General features: G+C 46.4%; 1 protein-coding gene and 1 pseudogene across 5 annotated transcripts in view; both read left to right on the forward strand.

The window, feature by feature from the left end:
* The window catches only part of ARID4B (AT-rich interaction domain 4B), a 2,504,499-nt gene that overhangs the window by 552,990 nt on the left and 1,933,434 nt on the right, over positions 1-18,075 (forward strand). The gene's annotated exons all lie outside the window — the stretch shown is intronic.
* On the forward strand, positions 16,527-17,180 carry LOC143987656 (peptidyl-prolyl cis-trans isomerase pseudogene; annotated as a pseudogene).

Genomic DNA, 18,075 nt, shown 5'->3' on the forward strand with positions numbered 1-18,075 from the left:
GTCAACCCTGCTGATGCCCTCAGTTTCTCCATAATTAAACCTCTCTCTAATACATAATGGAACCTCACTATCACATCTGTGGGGGACTCCTCCCTTGCTACCGTCCGCCTTACAATCCTGTGGGCTCTATCTATCTTGAGGGTATCCATGGGCTCTCTTCCCAGTAGCGGGTTAAATATCTGCTGTGCTATACTTCCCAGTTCCCTACTGCTATATTTCTCTGGGAGGCCCTTGATACGTACATTCTTCCTTCTCCCCCGGTTCTCTTGGTCCTCCAGTTTATATTGGAGGTTTCTATTCGCTAACTGCAGAGATGTGATTTGTTCTGTTATCTCATCTATTCTTTGATCCTGATTGTCTAGTCTTTCCTCTATCTCTTCCACCCTCCCGAGGACCAAACCTATGTCTGCCCTTACTCCTGCTATTTCCATTTTTAAGGATTCCTCCATTTTAGCAAACCTCTCCACTAACATCTCCTTAATTAGAGGGGCTTCCCCCCCTGGGGTGTAGCTTGCACATTGCCTTCTCCCCTTATGTCCTCCTCTCCCACTCTTATTTCTTCCCTTTCCGGGGGGCTTTTAGGGTTACTGTGGACAAGGCTATTTGCTTCCTTCGGACCCCCCGTATTAACTCCGTTTTCCTTTCCCCCTTTACTTTCTTCTAACATCTTCTACCTATTTGGGCCGGATCTCCGCATTGTTCCTAATTTGGGGCTGCAAGGGCCTCCCTCCATTATACTAGAGTTACTTGCCATATATCGCTGGATACCCCCTGGACTGGGGGCCAGTGGCGCTTTTTTACCTGTTTTTGCTTTCCCTCTTATACTTCCCTTTAAATCCGCCCGGTTCTTTTTCAACTCCTTACCCCTGCGTTTCTCCCTCTATCTCCTCCTGCCTCCTCACTCCCGCCTTTCCTATTTTTCCGATGGGAACCCTGGGCCTCTTAATTTGTCCCTCCAGAGTCTCTCTCCCTCTAATCCACAGAGTGGGCTAGAGACCTGTCGGGGCACCAGCGGGGGGGGGGGGGGGGGCGAGGACAATAATACGGCCCTTGATCGGTTCACTACCTCACAGGGCCCTTCTTGATTTCACTGCCTTCCCTCCCTTCTATTATTGTCCCTTCTCAGGCTGGCAACTGGGGGGGAGGGGAAGGGGAGAGAAAGGCCAGAGAACCAAGGGGCATCCGCTGAATCGATATACTTCTCCCAGGTTCAAAACTGCCCACTTCCCTTCTTCCTACTCCCACTTCCCAGGTCCATTTACTTCAGTGTAGAGCACCCCCCCTTAAACTGTGCTTAAGATGTACATAGATCAGGGGATGTTCAAACTATGTTCAAACTATAAATTCCAACAGTTATTCTACAATATCTTTATCTATTTATCTTCTGTCACAGGATAGTCTTTTATCTTCTTCTTTCCTTGGGGATGTCACTTCCCCGTCTGTTACCACATAGCCTCCTCTCTTTTTCATTGTTTATGCAACAAGGGCTCAACTTGATAATATCGGTCACCCTTCTGATTACCACGTTTCCTTCATTGGCTCCTCCAAACAGCCCCTCCACTCTGGATTACACAAGAACAATGTCAGTCTTAATAGAGAGTGAGGGGGGTTGGAGTGACAGTCTCTCTTTACGTATTATTGGGCTAGTGCAGATTATTCAGATTACCCAGCTACCTCTCCAGGATAGTGACCACCTCAACGGGCCTCAAGCCAGAGCCGTAGACAATGGTAGCCTTATAGCCTCAATAGCACCCCCAAGGCCTTTAAGGTAGGGAAGGTTTAGTACTCTTTTGGCATCATTCTGCTGGTCCTTTTAGAATTTTGTGTGTCCTTACTTCACAGTTCATTGAGTTTACTTAGGGAGAGGTCTATTTTATTACAGAGCTTGTATCTACATGTAACACAGTTCACTGTTCAGGGAGCGCACACACTTCTACACGTATTCTTACAGATCAAATCTCCAGAGGTTTGGGTTTATGCAACAAGGGCTCAACTTGATAATAACGGTCACCCTTCTGATTCACACGTTTCCTTCATTGGCTCCTCTAAACAGCCCCTCCACTCTGGATTACACAAGAACAATGTCAGTTTTAATAGAGAGTGAGGGGGGTTGGAATAGCCATCTCTCTTTGCGTATTATTGGGCTAGTGCAGATTATTCAGATTACCCAGCTACCTCTCCAGAGCTTGTATCTACATTTAACACAGTTCACTGTTAAGGGAGCGCACCCACTTCTACACGTATTCTTACAGATCAAATCTCCAGAGGTTTGTCTTTATAAAGACAGTCCCCCCTCTGATGATGCTACTATAAGCTCCATTAGTGCATGCAAGACCTTTAGGAGAAGGAGGGTTTTAGCGCTCTCTTGAAGACCTTCTAGCGCTGCTTTCATGCTTTTCCTCACTAAAAAAAACTCCTTATGCATGCCCCAAAAAAAAAAAAGGAAAAAGTCTATATTATAGCATATCTTATAGTTGCTGAGCACCTCTCCATGTATCACAGTTCACTGTTCACGAAGCTCACACAGGTCTGCTATACCTCTCCCAGGTCAAGCACTCCTCACTCCCAACCTTAACTCACGTTTTGTTGATTGCAGCGACCCGATCCAGTAGCCAGCCGCTTCAAGTGTCCGGTCCTCACCCTCCCTTACCAGGGGTACATGTCTCTCACTTTGCTGTCTAGGACCGGCTTGTTGTTCTTCCTTGTTCCAGAGAATGCAGCTGACCTGCAGGTATGTCCAAGTTTCCAATCCTCTATATGTACTGAGTACACGAGGTGCACATGCTGCTCAGCGCTTCGTCTCCTGGAGCCTTGGGTCAGCGTCCAGCGTCTAGTTGCAGAGGTGAGGGGTGATCTCCTTCTGTCACGGGGCGAGTCGCCTCACTACCAGGCTAAACGGTAGGCTGTGGAGGAGCCGCGCATACTACGAGCGCAGTCAGGCTCCCCTCCGCATGGTTTGGGGAGGGATGGCCGGTCCGTTCACCGCTCCGCTGTCACCACGTGGCGGGGATGGAAGCGATGTTACACGGAGATTCCAGGGGGCGGGGAGGGATGGAGACGCTCAGAGCGTGCCTACCTCCTGGTGCTCCGCCCCATCCTCCCCCCCATGCTCCTTTGTATACACAAACTGATACATACTGAAGAAAGTATTTAATAAATTTGCCTTCTCTTTGTTCCCAGTCCACCCACTCTAGATCATTTTGTAAATGGCCTACATGCTCATACCTGACCTTTTTACTATTAATATATTTGAAGAATTTTTGGGGGTTTGTCAGATCTTTTGCAATCTGTTGATCGTTTTGAATTTTGCGTCCTTGATTTCTTTTTTACATATTCTGTTATAGTCTTTGTAACATTTAAATGATAGCGTTTTTTCATTTTTATATTTTTTAAAAGTAATTTTTTAAATTGTATTTATGGCCATTTTAACTTTGGCTGTGAGTCGCATAGGTTTTATTTTTTTTAGCCTTTTAAACTCATTACCCATGGGAATATATTTTGCAGTGAGTTTACATACAGTCACTTTGAAGTATTACCTTTTCTCTTCTGTGTCCATTGATGCCCGTATTCCCTCCCAAAGTCCTGGTGTCACGTACCTGGTGGTAGAGCCCGACCTGCAGGAAGAGCCCGACCTGCAGGAAGAGACCTCTCTTGCGGCTCCGACTCGAGGGCCCTGGTAGAGTATACAGGTAGCACAAGAGTCTGGAGTGGCACGAGTGCCTGGCAGGATCAACAGCAGCAGAGGGGTCTGGAGCCCAGGAAGAACTTGTAGCAGGACCCCCAGCTGGATCAGGAGACGGCTGGGACCAGGAAGGAACAGGATCAGCAGGCAAGTGCAGCAAGCTGAAGCAGAGCAGCAGGTGGGTAGCTGGACCTGGGACACCAATGCAGGAACTCAGGCAAAAGCAGGACTTCAGGTAGGAGCTGGAACCACAACTGGAGGTAGAGCAGCAGATGGGCACCGGAAGACAGGATGCTGGCAGCAGAGCAGTCAGACAAGCCAGTTCAAAGGTCAGGCGGTCAGCGAAGGTACCAAGGATCAAGCAGGTGGATAGTCGGACAAGCCGGGCAGGCAGCAGAAGTACCGAAGGATTAAGCAGAGGGGAAGTCAGACAGGCTGGGATCAGATGCAGGTGGATAGCAGGAGTGGTAGGTAGACAAGCCGGGTCAACAGGTCACAGAAGGCAGGTTCTCAGAATCAGGATACTCGCACACTGTAGATCAGACAGCAAGAACTGGATGTGACAGACTGAGTTAAATAGCCCGCCTGGCGCCAACAGGCGAACGTGCGACGGAAGGTCCAGACTGATTCCCGCTGGCAGGATCTTCCTGACATTGCCCCCCCCCTCAAGGGGCAGCCTCCGGATGCCCAACCGGGCCCATCTTTCAGGGTGAGATCTCTTGAAAGCTTGGATTAAACTCTTTGCATGGATATTCTCCTCAGGCTCCCAAGAATTCTCCTCCGGGCCATAGCCTTTCCATTTGATTAAAAATCGGGCTTGATTATTCCTTTTCCTACAATCCAGGATAGCTTCAACTTCAAATTCTTCCTCGCCATCCACTATTACAGGGTCCGGAGGATTCACATTCTGGTCAAGAAAAGGATTGGGGACAAAGGGTTTCAACAGGGAGACGTGAAAAACAGGGTGGATCTTGAGTGAATCCGGGAGCTCTAGCTCATAAGCCACCTCATTAATTCTCCTTTTTACAGGAAAAGGGCCTAAGAATTTGGGGCCCAATTTCCTGGAGGGACAAGTCAATTTAAGGTTTGCAGAGGACAACCATGCACGGTTACCCAGTTCGAGCACCAATTCACCCCGCTTCTTCCTGTCGAACACTTCCTTATTTTGCCATGGTCTTCTGTAATAATTGATTGTTCGAGGAGAAAATATTCATTCAGGAATTGAATTAGGAAGGAAAGCTGGATGTAAACCGTAATTAGCAAAAAACGGGCTTTGCTTTGTAGCAGAATGCATGGAATTATTATAAGCAAATTTGGCCAAAGGAAGCAGTGTGACCCAGTCATCTTGAGAAAAGGATGAAAAACAACGCAGGTATTGCTCGAGGGTCTGATTGTTCCTCTCGGTCTGACCATTCGTCTGAGGATGGTAAGCGGTGGAGAATGATGCAGTGCAATTCCCAGGACTTTACACAGCGCTCTCCAAAACCGCGAGGTAAATTGCACTCCGCGGTCAGAAACTATATTGGCCGGGATTCCATGAAGTCTAATTATTTCCCTGATGAACATTTGGGCTGTTTCAAAAGCCGAGGGAGTACCCTTCATTGGAATGAAATGGGCCATTTTAGACAGCCGATCTACCACCACAAAGATGGCAGTATGCCCAGCCGCCGGGGGTAGGTCAACAATGAAGTCCATAGACAACATCTTCCAAGGCCTGTCCGGAATGGGCAGAGGTTTCAATAATCCCCAGGCTCTGGAACTACGGGTCTTGTTCCGAGCACAGGTGGTGCAGGACTCCACGTAACTCCTAAAGTCCTTAAGTACTTGGGGCCACCAGAAAGTGCGCTGGACAAGATCAGCAGTCTTGGAGACACCAAAGTGTCCTGCTAGTGCATGGTCATGGCAAAGTTCGAGAATAGACACCCGTAAGCCTTCAAGTACAAAGATTTTGCTCCCGTACCAAATCAGTCCATCCCTGGCCTGTAACTCTGTTCCAACGGTGGGTGCTGACCCAATTGAAGCTTGCTTCAACAGCAAGAGCAGATTTTCCTGTAGCAGGAGGAAGTTCCCTGGGGCCAGGATAGTGTCGGGGCGAAGTTTCCTCGGATTTGTGGAACATCCTAGAGAGGGCATCGGGTTTCAGTTCAATGAAAACGCACCCCTTGCTTGGTTAGTTGTGTGATTGGGCAGATGATAGCGGAGAACCCCTTGATAATGTTTCTGTAAAAATTGGCAAAGCCAACAAAACGTTGGACCACTATCTTGTCTGTGGGAGTTGGCCAGTCAAGAATTTTTTTGTGCATCCATCCTTTTTCCTTCTACAGAAATAACTAGACCCAAAAATGAGATACTTTCTTGTTCAAAGGCACATTTTTCAGCCTTGGCGTACAGTCCGTGTTGTCGGAGCCGGTCCAGGACACATTTAACATGTTTGCGGTGAGAGTCCAGAGAAGGGGAAAAAAATAAGGATATCGTCTAAGTAAACTATTACGAACAAGTCTAAATAGTCCCGGAAGACATCATTTATGAAATACTGAAAGGTAGCGGGGGCATTACACAATCCGAAGGGCATCACCAGGTATTCAAAATGCCCAAAGTGGGTACGAAAAGCTGTCTTCCACTCATCCCCACTTCTGATACGGACCAGATTGTAGGCCCCTCTGAGGTCCAGCTTAGTGAAGGTAGTGGCAGTTCCCAATCTCTGAAATAACTCTGGTACCAGAGAAAGCGGATATAGATTTTTAACTGTTATTTTATTTAACTCTCTATAGTCAACACAGGGCCGGAGGGTATGGTCTTTCTTTTCCACAAAGAAGATGCCTGCACCCACTGGGGAAGTGGAAGGTCGAATGAAGCCCTTCTTCAAGTTTTCGACGATGTAAATTTTCAGGGTCTCCTGTTCTGGTCAATGGAAAGATCCTGCCAAAGGGAACCTCGGCTCCGGGAAAGAGTTCAATGGGGCAGTCATATGCCCGATGGGGAGGCAAAGCTTCTGCCCCCTTCTTACTGAAGACGTCTAGGTAATCATGATACACTTCAGGGACTGCTCGGCGAAGTTCAGAATCAGAGTTCAGACATAGTAAAGCAGGGAGGATTCTTCAGGATACAATACTGCTGGCAATATGGAGAGAGGAATGTGATCTCCCCGGTAACCCAGTTTATAGCAGGGTTATGGGCCTGCAACCATGGCATGCCAAGAATGATTGGAAACAAAGGAGATGAAATAATGTCCAAACAAAGCAGATCTTGGTGCAGGTTGGAGATAGAAACTGAAAGGGGAGTAGTCTCTTGTGTAACTGGTCCAGATTTTATTGTTGAGCCATTGGCCAGGTGGATAGAGAGTCCTTGAGCCTTGTGCAGCAGAGGGATTTGGTGTTTACTGGCAAAGGAAAAGTCCATGAAACAACTACAAGCCCCTGAGTCAATGATAGCGGGGACTTGCAAAGTCCTTCCTGGGAGCTGCAACGAGACAGGGCGAGGTGAGAAGAGGTCTTAAGCCAAGCAGCAGTAGCGCCAGACGAGACAGACATGCACTTACGGAGCTTGGTAGGGCAGTTCCTGACATAGTGTCCAGGTAAAGGCACAAGTTGTTGGCCCGACGATGTTGGCGTTCCTCCATCGTGAGAGCAGGGCGAAGAACTCCGAGCTGCATAGGTTCAGAAGTATCAGGTGCCGGAACAGGACTAGGAGTGGGAGCCGGATGGGAATAGTTAGGTACCCGAGGCAACATCCAGGAGGGGCGAGTAGACCCAGCACCTCTTTCAGCTCTTCGCTTCCTCAGCCGTCGATCAATTTGAATGGCAAGGTTAATTAAGGCATCCAGGGTTTGTGGGATTCCCACACGAGCCAGTAAATCTTTCAGAGGGTCTGAGAGCCCCATACAAAACTGGTAACGAAGGGCCGCATCGTTCCAATCCGTATCTGTACTCCAACGGCGGAATTCAGTGACATAGTAGGGCGGCTTCTGCGTGGCGGAGAGTTGAGGGTCCTCCTAGAGCTGGGCCATCGTATCAAAGAAGGTGGTCAGGTTAGTTAGGACCTCTGCTTTGTGTTCCAGCAAACGATGAGCCCAAGCTTGAGGATCTCCCAGGAGCAAAGACACCACAAACCCCACTTTGGTGGCCTCAAGTGAAAAGGTGCGAGGTTGTAGAGCAAAGTACAGTTCACAAGAGTTCCGGAATGTCCTGATTCTACTTCGCTCTCCAGAAAACTTTTCAGGCTTGGGGACCCTGGGTTCAGGAGGCAACATAACCACTGTCGGAGAAGAGGTGCTGGAGGCAGAAGCGGACGGAAGAGGAGGCCCCTGAGCAGTTGTGGGTGAAGTGAGAGCTTGGACCTTTTCTTCCAAACGAGTGTATCCCTCCTGGAGACTCTTGACAGCCTGGGTAAGGCCAGCCAGATGCAGACAAAGTTCGTCCATGGGTCATGGCTCGGTCATGGCTGTCTGATACTGTCACATACCTGGTGGTAGAGCCCGACCTGCAGGAAGAGACCTCTCTTGCAGCTCCGACTCGAGGGCCCTGGTAGAGTATACAGGTAGCACAAGAGTCTGGAGTGGCACAAGTGCCTGGCAGGATCAACAGCAGCAGAGGGGTCTGGAGCCCAGGAAGAACTTGTAGCAGGACCCCCAGCTGGATCAGGAGACGGCTGGGACCAGGAAGGAACAGGATCAGCAGGCAAGTGCAGCAAGCTGAAGCAGAGCAGCAGGTGGGTAGCTGGACCTGGGACACCAATGCAGGAACTCAGGCAGAAGCAGGACTTCAGGTAGGAGCTGGAACCACAACTGGAGGTAGAGCAGCAGGCGGGCACCAGATGCTGGCAGCAGAGCAGTCAGACAAGCTGGGTCGAAGGTCAGCCGGTCAGCGAAGGTACCAAGGATCAAGCAGGTGGATAGTCAGACAAGCCGGGTCGATAAACAGGCAGGCAGCAGAAGTACCGAAGGATTAAGCATAGGGGAAGTCAGACAGGCCGGGATCAGATGCAGGCGGATAGCAGGAGTGGTAGGTAGACAAGCCGGGTCCACAGGTCACAGAAGGCAGGTTCTCAGAATCAGGATACTCACGTACTGTAGATCAGACAGCAAGAACTGGATGTGACAGACTGAGTTAAATAGCCCGCCTGGTGCCAACAGGCACACACACACTGGCGCGCACACGTGAACGCGCGGCGGAAGGTCCAGACTGATTCCCGCTGGCAGGATCTTCCTGACACCTGGAGAGCAGCTCTCATCCTTTGGAAATTTTTGCTCTTAAAGTTAAGTGTTTTTATCTTACCTGTATGTGTTTGTTGCTTACACCTAACAATAAATTAAATCCTGTTATGGTCACTGCTACCCAGATGTTCTTTTATATGAATATTGGTAATTAGCTCTGCATGGTTTGAGCTTACCATGTCCAGCAGAGCGTCATTCCTAGTCAGAGTCTCGATAAACTGCACCATAAAACTTGTCTTGTAACAGGTTTATACATTTTTGTCCTTTAACTGTACCAGCACTGCCATTACTCTAGTCAATTTCCAGGTAGTTAAAATCCCCCATTATCACTATCCCAGCCTTTCCATCAGTGCAAGCAGCTTAGTCTCTACCTCCTCACTAACACTGGGAGGTCTATAACAAACTCCAGTGATAACCCATGTACAGTTCATCTCATAATGCTTCAAACTCATCACGCTCTCCATCTACTAGGTCCTCTTTCACGCTCGCTTTGAGATCACTTCTCTGAGACACACCATCACCCCTCCGTTTTACCCTGTCTTTCTGAAAGAGCATAGCCAGGAATATTAATAGCCCAGTCATGAGAAGAATGAAGCCAAAATTTATCATAGTTTTCCTTTTGCACCAGAGCTTACAACTCCCCTATTTTGCTTGGCAAATGTCTGGCATTTGGTGAACAAACACTTTAATTCATTTTCAAATTTTGCAAACATGTGTTGCATATTTTTTATTTTAGTACAATGAGTACCATTTCCAATGGTTGATTGTAACATAGGAACCTTCATATCATCTGCCATAGCCCCCCCCCCCCCCATCTTTCCCCATTCCCACCTATGGGGGCTATCTCCTGTCTATCTCCTGTCTGTCCCATTATAACCTAATTCACCCTCCCCCCACAATCCTAGTTTAAATACTCCTCCAACCTTCCCATAAACCTCTTCCCCAGCACAGTAGACCCCCTTCCATTTAGGTGCAAACCATCTTTAGCATATAGGTTGCACCCCAATGAAAAGTTAGCCAAGTGCTCTAAAAACCCTAATCCCTCCTCCTTACACTAGGTCTTTAGCAATGCATTCAGCTCTCTAATCACTCCCTGCCTTTCCTGTGTTGCGCATGGCACAGGCAGTATTTCAAAGAATATCACCTTCCAGGTCCTTCCCTTCAACTTGCAGTCTAGTTCTTTTAAATTGGTTCATAAGGAGCCTCCACCTTCCATATGTTCTGTCATTGGTTCCAACATGGATCAAGACAGCTGGGTCATGCCCAGCCCCTCCCAGTATTTTATCAACCCGGTCCACCACATGCCAAACCCTGGCACCTGGGAGACGGCAAACCATTCGGTTGAGGTGATCCTGGTGACAAATGATTCTATCAGTCCTGATTATAGAATCCCCTATTACCACAAACTGTCTAGGCTTACCTGCACTCCCCTCACCACCCCTTCTAGATGGGCTGCTTTCCTGGCTGTTATGGGGAGCAGTGACATCTAGGGCTGCCACCTCTCTGCTTGATTACCCCCACATCTTCACCCAACTTGGCGACTCTGTTAGGGTGCTCAAACCCAGAGCTGGCCTTTTCTGTGAGCCCCTACCGCTTCCTCTAATTGTATTAACCCAACTTCCTACCTGGTAATCCTTACCCCTCACCCTCCCCATTAACCCCACTAGCCACCTGTTCAGTGAGCATACAACCCCTTTCAAGGTTGTCAGTTCTACCCAGTGTTGCAATTTGCTCCTCTAGATCTCTAAGGCGAGCTCCCAGAAGGGCAACCTGCTCACATCGTTGCAGCGGTATCCATCCTGGACCTGTTGCTCAATTGTTTACATGTTGCACACTGCACAAAACCTTCAATCTTGCTAACACACATTTTCCAAGTTACAATAATATTACTAACAGGAAATGTCAAATGTTTATTACAGGTTTGATGACTCCAGGTATAACCACCTGTTTCTAATTCTGTTTTTAACTCACAACCTAATACAGTTCTACTTGGTCAGCGTTTCATTACACAAAAAGGTGACAAGCTCAAGGATGAGCAGACTCAGAAATTAGTTCTATAGAAAGTTTTATAGAGGACTTCAAGCACCTGTGACCAATTAACCACTACCTTTAATTAGGAGTCTGACAGCAGGAAAGAAAAAAAAAAGGCTTTTTTAACCACTTCCCACCCAGCCAATGCATATATACGGCCGGGTGGGAGCCGTCTACTCCTGATAGGACGTTCAGGAACGTCATTCAGGAGTAGCGGGATCGCGCGCGCGCCCGCGCAGCGGCGCGATCCCGATGTGCTCGTGTCACCCGGACACGGCACATCTCAGATCGGCAGGAGGGCTCTGTGATTGGCCCTCCTGATCACATGACGGCCGTGTCCAATCACGGCCGTCATGTGATGTAAACAAACAGCCGGTTGCTAGGCAATCGGCTCTCCTCTCCTCACACGGAAGTCACCGCTGAGGAGAGGAGAGCAGAACGCTGCAGCCGGCTGATGATCAGTGAGTATGGGCTGCTTTTTACAGCTTTTTACTCACTGATCATCAGTGTAGTGTAAACACAGTCCCCACACATGTCCCCAAAACACACATGTCCCCAAAACATACATGTCCCCAAATAATAAAAACACATGTCCCTAATAATAAAAACATGTCCCCCACATATGTCCCACTAAAATCACATGTCCCAATGATTATCTGCACACATATGTACGTGATCACCTGCACACATATGTACATGATCATTTGCGTACATATGTCCGTGATCACACAAACCAATTATTATACACTTAACGGAATTTTTTTTACCAAAAACATGTAGCAGAATACATTTTGGCTTAAATTTATGATAAAATTTGATTTTATTGGATTTCTTTCCAAATAGAAAAAAGAAAATATTGTTTTTTTTCCAAATTTCCGCTATTTTTGCGCTTATATCGCAAAAAAAAAAAACGGAGTCGTGAATAAATAACACCAAAATAAAGCTCTATTTGTGCGAACAAAATGATAACAATTTCATTTGGGTACAGTGTAGCATGACCGCGCAATTGTCACTGAAAGCGCTAGAGCGCTGAAAGCTGAAAATTGGGCTGGGAAGGCAGGGGGCGAAAGTGCCCTGTATTGTAGTGGTTAAAAAGTGACAGAAAAGGTGTTAAAAAGCTGCAGGGAAAGACCCCAAAAATAACCTAAAAATGCACACTCTGCAATCACCAGCAAGCAAAACTGATTTTCACTCTCCACTAAGTTCCCGCTCTTCAGCTTCCAACCAGCAAATGAGGAAAATTTGTTGGGCACCAAGAGACGAGAGGACTTAGGCTGCTTTCACACTGGGGCGGTATTCAGGTGTTACAGCGCTAAAAATAGCGCCTGTGTAGCGCCTGAAAAAAACCGGCCCCTTTCCCTCCTGTGTGAAAGCCGGAGGGCTTTCACACTGGAGCGATGCGCTGGCAGGACGGTGAAAAAAGTCCTGCTAGCCGCATCTTTGGAGCGGTGAAGGAGCGGTGTATTCACCGCTCCTATACCGCTCCTACCCATTGAAATCAATGGGACACCGCGGCAATACCGCCGGCAAAGCGCCGCTGCAGCGGCGCTTTGCGGGCGGGTTTAACCCTTTTTCGGCCACCCCGCGTAGCGCCCGCAGACCGCCACTAAAACGACGGTAAAGCGCCGCTAAAAATAGCGGCGCTTTACCGCCGACGCCGCTCCCGCCCCAGTGTGAAAGCAGCCTTTAGGGTCCTTTCACACAGGGCGGATCAGTGCTGATCCGCCCCGTGGATATCCGTTTGCTCAGCGGGGATCACTCCGTCGATCCCCGCTGAGCAGGGAGATGACAGGTCCGTCTCTGCACACTGCGCAGGGACAGACCTGTCACAGCGCCGCTCTCCCCTATGGGAGATCGTATGATGACGGACCGCAGTGTCCGTCATCATCCGATCCGTAGACGGATGGAAAAATTGCTTTTTCCTCCGTCACACTTTTTCGGATCGGAGCGGGTCGGATGTCAGCGGACATGTCACAGCTGACATCCGACGCTCCATAGAGGTCTATGGAGCACCCGTTCAGGTCCGCCTGAAAAACTGACAGGCGGGCCTGAACGGATCGTCAGTGTGAAAGGGGCCTTATACTGCAGCATGCAGTACACTGCGCCCAAAGGCGATATCCTCATGACCTTTTACATTTATTTGGTAGAATCTGGACTGAAGACCAAGTTGCAGCCTTGCAGATCTGAGCCATGGAGCCTTGGTGATACACTGCCTAAGAAGCACTAACAGCCCTTGCGGAGTGTGCTTTAATATGAAAAGGAGGAAGTTTCCTCTTTAAACCATAAGCTTGAACAATCACTTGACTAATCCATTTGGAAATAGTAGATTTTGACGATGCCTGTCCTCTTTTAGGACTGTCTGGCAATACAAACAAAACATCTGTTTTACAAATCTGATCGGTCACTTTCAAATAGACCTTGACCGCTCTCATTGCATCAAAAGAATGTAGTGACCTCTCTTGCACAGAATGAGGTTCTGGAAAAAATGAAGGCAGAACAATATCCTGGTTTAAATGAAAACCTGACACTACATTTGGTAGGAATTTAGGATGAGGCCACAATACAACCTTATCTTTATGAATAAACAAATGTAGCTCTTTACAGGAAAGAGCCGCCAACTCTGATACTCTTCTTGCAGAAGATATGGCAACCAAGAAAATTATTTTCCTCGTCAAGAGGGAATATCTCGTATTGGCTCAAACGGCTGTTTTTGTAATTCCAACAGGACTAAATTTAAGTCCCAAGGGTTCAGGGGAGACCTAACTGGAGGATTAATCCGGGTTACCTGTTATGACTAATTTCTGATTGGGACTCTAAAACAAAGTTAATACTGCAGCTGCAGAAACAGATTCACAGGACTCAATCACTGTGTTTAAAATATCAGTTAGGTGGAAATTTATTATTACATGTTATTTTATGCATAGATAAGAAAGGGGTGGTGTGAGATGTTATTAAAAGCAAACAAATAGAAATATATTATTAAAAGCTAGAAAATAGAACTATTGCAAAAGTAAAACATTGAAAAGGGAGGGGGGAGTAGAGAGGTTACAGAACACATTTCAACAGTGAGAACAAAATGGAGTCTCTCGTGCTTAAATGAACAGTACAGTGAATGTCCATGTCATTTCCCTCCTTCTGTTTATTTGACACCATTCTTCTCTGCGTTTCATTCAGCCGATTGCTGGTAAATCCTGTTACAGATATCGTCCTGTTCAGCTCTCTCCCAGCTTCCTCACAATGATGGGTTCATCAGGGCTGGTGGACCATTTGTTGGTACAGAGGGTAGTCACACAAAGGCATAACATGATGAGGAAGCAAATAAGAAATGAGAAGTAGGAACATCACAATGTAAGCGTCAAGTTTCTGTAACCATGTTGCTATGCCATATAAAAAGATAAAAAGTCACCAAAACCTCCTAAACCCTTAAAGAGGTTCCATCCATCTTTAGCAATATCTCTGGTCTTATTCTGTAGTTCTCTTATCTTAGCAAGATGCCCTTTAATAATGTCCTCGTTATCAGAAATGTATATATAACAGTTAGTGCAAAATATCTTACACATCCCACCTTGAGCTGCAGTGAGATAATTTAGCATTAATCTGTGCTCTAATACTCCTTTTTTAATCTGAGCCATTTCTTCACTTAATAAACCTATATCAGTGGTAGGAAGGTTAATAATCTCATCTACAATTCTAGTGTAATTGTTTATTATTTTCATTGCTTCAATTCCCCATCCTGTCCAGGAAGGGAACCATGCCATGTCACCTTCAGTGAACAGCTCTCTTTTGAACACTAAAGGATATTCTGGACTTTGATCTGGTCACACTGTATCTTTGCGAACAGCCAAAGCAGGTGCTAACTTTCCAATATAACATGTACCTGTAACATTAGTAGGAAGCCAGGTGTAAGCTTTATTTCCACATATGTGGGTGGCACAGTGGTGTAGTGGTTGGTACTCTCACCTAGCAGTAAGAAGGGTCGCTGGTTCAAATCCCAACCACGACACTACCTGCCTGGAGTTTGCATGTTCTTCCTGTGCTTGTGTGGGTTTCCTCCGGGTCCTCCGGTTTCCTCCCACACTCCAAAGACATGCAGGTAAGTTAATTGGCTTCTGTCCAAAATTGGCCCTAGTATATGAATGGGGACCTTGGCTTGTGGACTCCTTGAGGGTAGGGACCGATGTGAGTGTGCAATGTACAGGGATAGGGATAATTGTAGACACTCACTCAGGTTGAACTGGATGGACTTGTGTCTTTATTCAACCTTACTAACTATGTAACTATATATAATATAACCCTCTACGTAAGGATGGTATGCCTGCTCCTAAACTGGAAGCAATAACATGGAATCTCAGGTAACCAATATTTTCACATATTGGGAACTGTGAGCAATTTGTACTATAATTAAATCTCTCAACTTTACCACTACTTTGTGGATAAGGTGTATGGAAAGCTTGCTCTATGTGAAGGGCTTCATAACCTCTTTCATTACTTCACCAGTAAAATGGGTTCCTCTGTCACTCTCAAACTCCATATCTACAAACTATTTCATTCAAAATTTTCTTTTCTGTTTTTGCATTTGCTTTAGCTACAGGCCAGCACTCGGGCCAACTTGAGAACATATTAATGCACACTAAAGCGTACTCATAGGTGCCTATTCTGGGCATCTAAATGTAGTCTATTTGAATTCTTTGGAAATGGAAATCTGGCTTAGGAGCAGTGGCGTAACTAGAACCTTCAGGGCCCCGATGCAAGAAACCATGAAGGGCCCTCCTGACAGGGCCCTTTACTCCGAGTTTGGTGGCGGAACAACAGGGCCCGGTTGCAAGTGGGTGGTTGCATGTAAAGGAACCAATTTCTCCATTTGCCGCCACTTCTCCACCTCTCCCTCACACAGGCATTCAGCGGCTGCAGGAGGAAAATGGAGAGATGGGTTCCTCTATGTTGGTGTTTCTCAATCTTTTTCCAGTCAGGGCACCCTTTAAGTACATCCCTATGTGAATGGGGCTGCACAGCAACCACCCTGCAACTGTGTGCATTGCATGCAGTTGCAGCATAGTGATGATGCATTTAAGGGGTTGTAAATCCTTGTGTTTTTTCACCTTAATGCATCCTATGCATTAAAGGGGAAAAACACCTGACAGTCACCGGAACCCCCCCCCCCCCCCCCGTTTACTTACCTGAGCCCTGGAACTTTACCAGGTGGAGATGCGCTCTTCTTTTGCCTGGGGTTCTCGGCTCCTGATTGGATAGATTGATAGCAGCTCAGCCATTGGCTCCTGCAGCTGTTAATCAAATCCAATAATGCAGGCGTCGGGGGCGCCTGCAAGGTACCCCCCCCCGGGTGAGTGCTTCTCCTAGGGGGTTGTCTGATAAGAGGAGGAGCCACGAGAGCCACCAAGGGACCCCATAATACAAGGTTCGGGGCCACTCTGTGCAAAACAAGCTGCACAGTGAAGGTAAGTATAACATGTTTGTTATTAAAAAAAAAAAGCAAACCTTTACAATCACATTAAGGGATTAAAACAGGTGGTCAGGCTTTTCGTGTTGTTCTCTCTCGCCGAAAGGAGCGGTGATCGCAGAATCATTCATTTCGCTGTACAGTTCGTTCGCTGGTTCGTCACCATGGCAAATAAGTGGGTTTTCTTCAATGTCACAGCCGACGGCAACCTCCTAGGCTGCATTATTATTGAGCTGAGATTTGATGTTGTTCCAAAGAACTGTGAAAACTTCATTCAGTTGTGCACTGGACAACCAGGATTTGGTTACAAAGGCTCTTGCTTCCACAGAGTCATCCCTGACTTTATGTGCCAGGGTGGAGACTTGACCCATCACAATGGAACTGGTGAAAAATCTATCTATGGAAACAAGTTTGCAGATGAGAACTTTACTCTGAGGCACACTGGACCAGGAATTCTGTCTATGGCTAATGCTGGCCCTAACACAAACGGTTCCCAGTTCTTCATCTGTACTACCTTAACCAGCTGGCTTGATAAAAAGCATGTCGTGTTTGGTTCAGTTGTGGAGGGCATGGATGTTGTGAAAAAAATGGAAAGCTATGGTTCTCAGTCAGGGAAGACCAGCAAGAAACTTGTGATTGCTGACTGTGGCCAGATTTAAAGGAACTTGGAACTTGCATCTTCATCTTAGTCTTAACATCACAAGCATTCCTTTTCAATCTGCTTCGGAATTCTTCAGTCCTTGGACTGTCTCTGGAGTTTAATTGCATCTTGCAACCATCCTTTTGTTTTTTCATTTTTTATTTTTATTTTTTTATTTTACAAAAATCTGAATGTTTTATAATGTGATACAACATAAAGAATAGGTTTTACTGTGAAAAAAATACTGTATATGGCACGTATTATTCACATGAGGTCTTAATATGTCATCATAATTATTATTTAAATGTAGGAAAAGAGAGGTTGAGAGACAGGATATAAAATGAAAGAAAAAAAAAATGCATTAAATAAATGTATGGTATTAAATCAGCTCTGTGCTAGTGAATCCCCTCTTTTAGTCCCTCGTAGTATTTTTATTTTGCTTTATGTGTTTTCTTTGCTAAATAGTACATTTCCATGTATATGTATCCTTATCAGTTTGTTACCTCTTTTTTCTAATTTCTTTTTTTTTTTTTTATTCCATAAAAGTTTTTATTGTTTTTCCGAAAAGAAAAAGGAAAATGTACATTGCATTTCAGAATATACCAGAGTTACATTCAAATAGGTAACAAACAAATATCCCAAACATTGAGAAGTAATATTAAAGATTAAGTACACATATTACTAGGTGTATGATCTGTTGAACAATTAGACCACCTTAGCTAGAAATATCTCCTTACCCCAAAAAAATAAAAAATAAAAACTCGGTTGGAGAGATGGGAGATATAAATTACACATGGGGGGGCATAGGGAGAGATAACCCTATGTGTCTGCCTTCGCGTAGACACCGAGTCGTTCCATCAGTGAAGAGAGAAAACGGGGTGGCGCTGGGTCTGAGTAGGGTCAAGTTGGTCCGTCTTGTGGTACAAGACGGTCTCTCCTGGGTGTCGTGCTCAAATGGTGTCAATAGAATTTACCTAGTAGGAGTCGCAACTACAACGGTCCGCAATGTGGGGTCGCGAGGGGTAGTGTCTGGTGTCAAGTCATCAGGTATG

Source organism: Lithobates pipiens, unplaced genomic scaffold, assembly GCF_037356315.1.
Source record: "Lithobates pipiens isolate NorthernLeopardFrog02 unplaced genomic scaffold, aLitPip1_a1.2 Scaffold_18, whole genome shotgun sequence".
Lineage (NCBI taxonomy): Eukaryota > Metazoa > Chordata > Amphibia > Anura > Ranidae > Lithobates > Lithobates pipiens.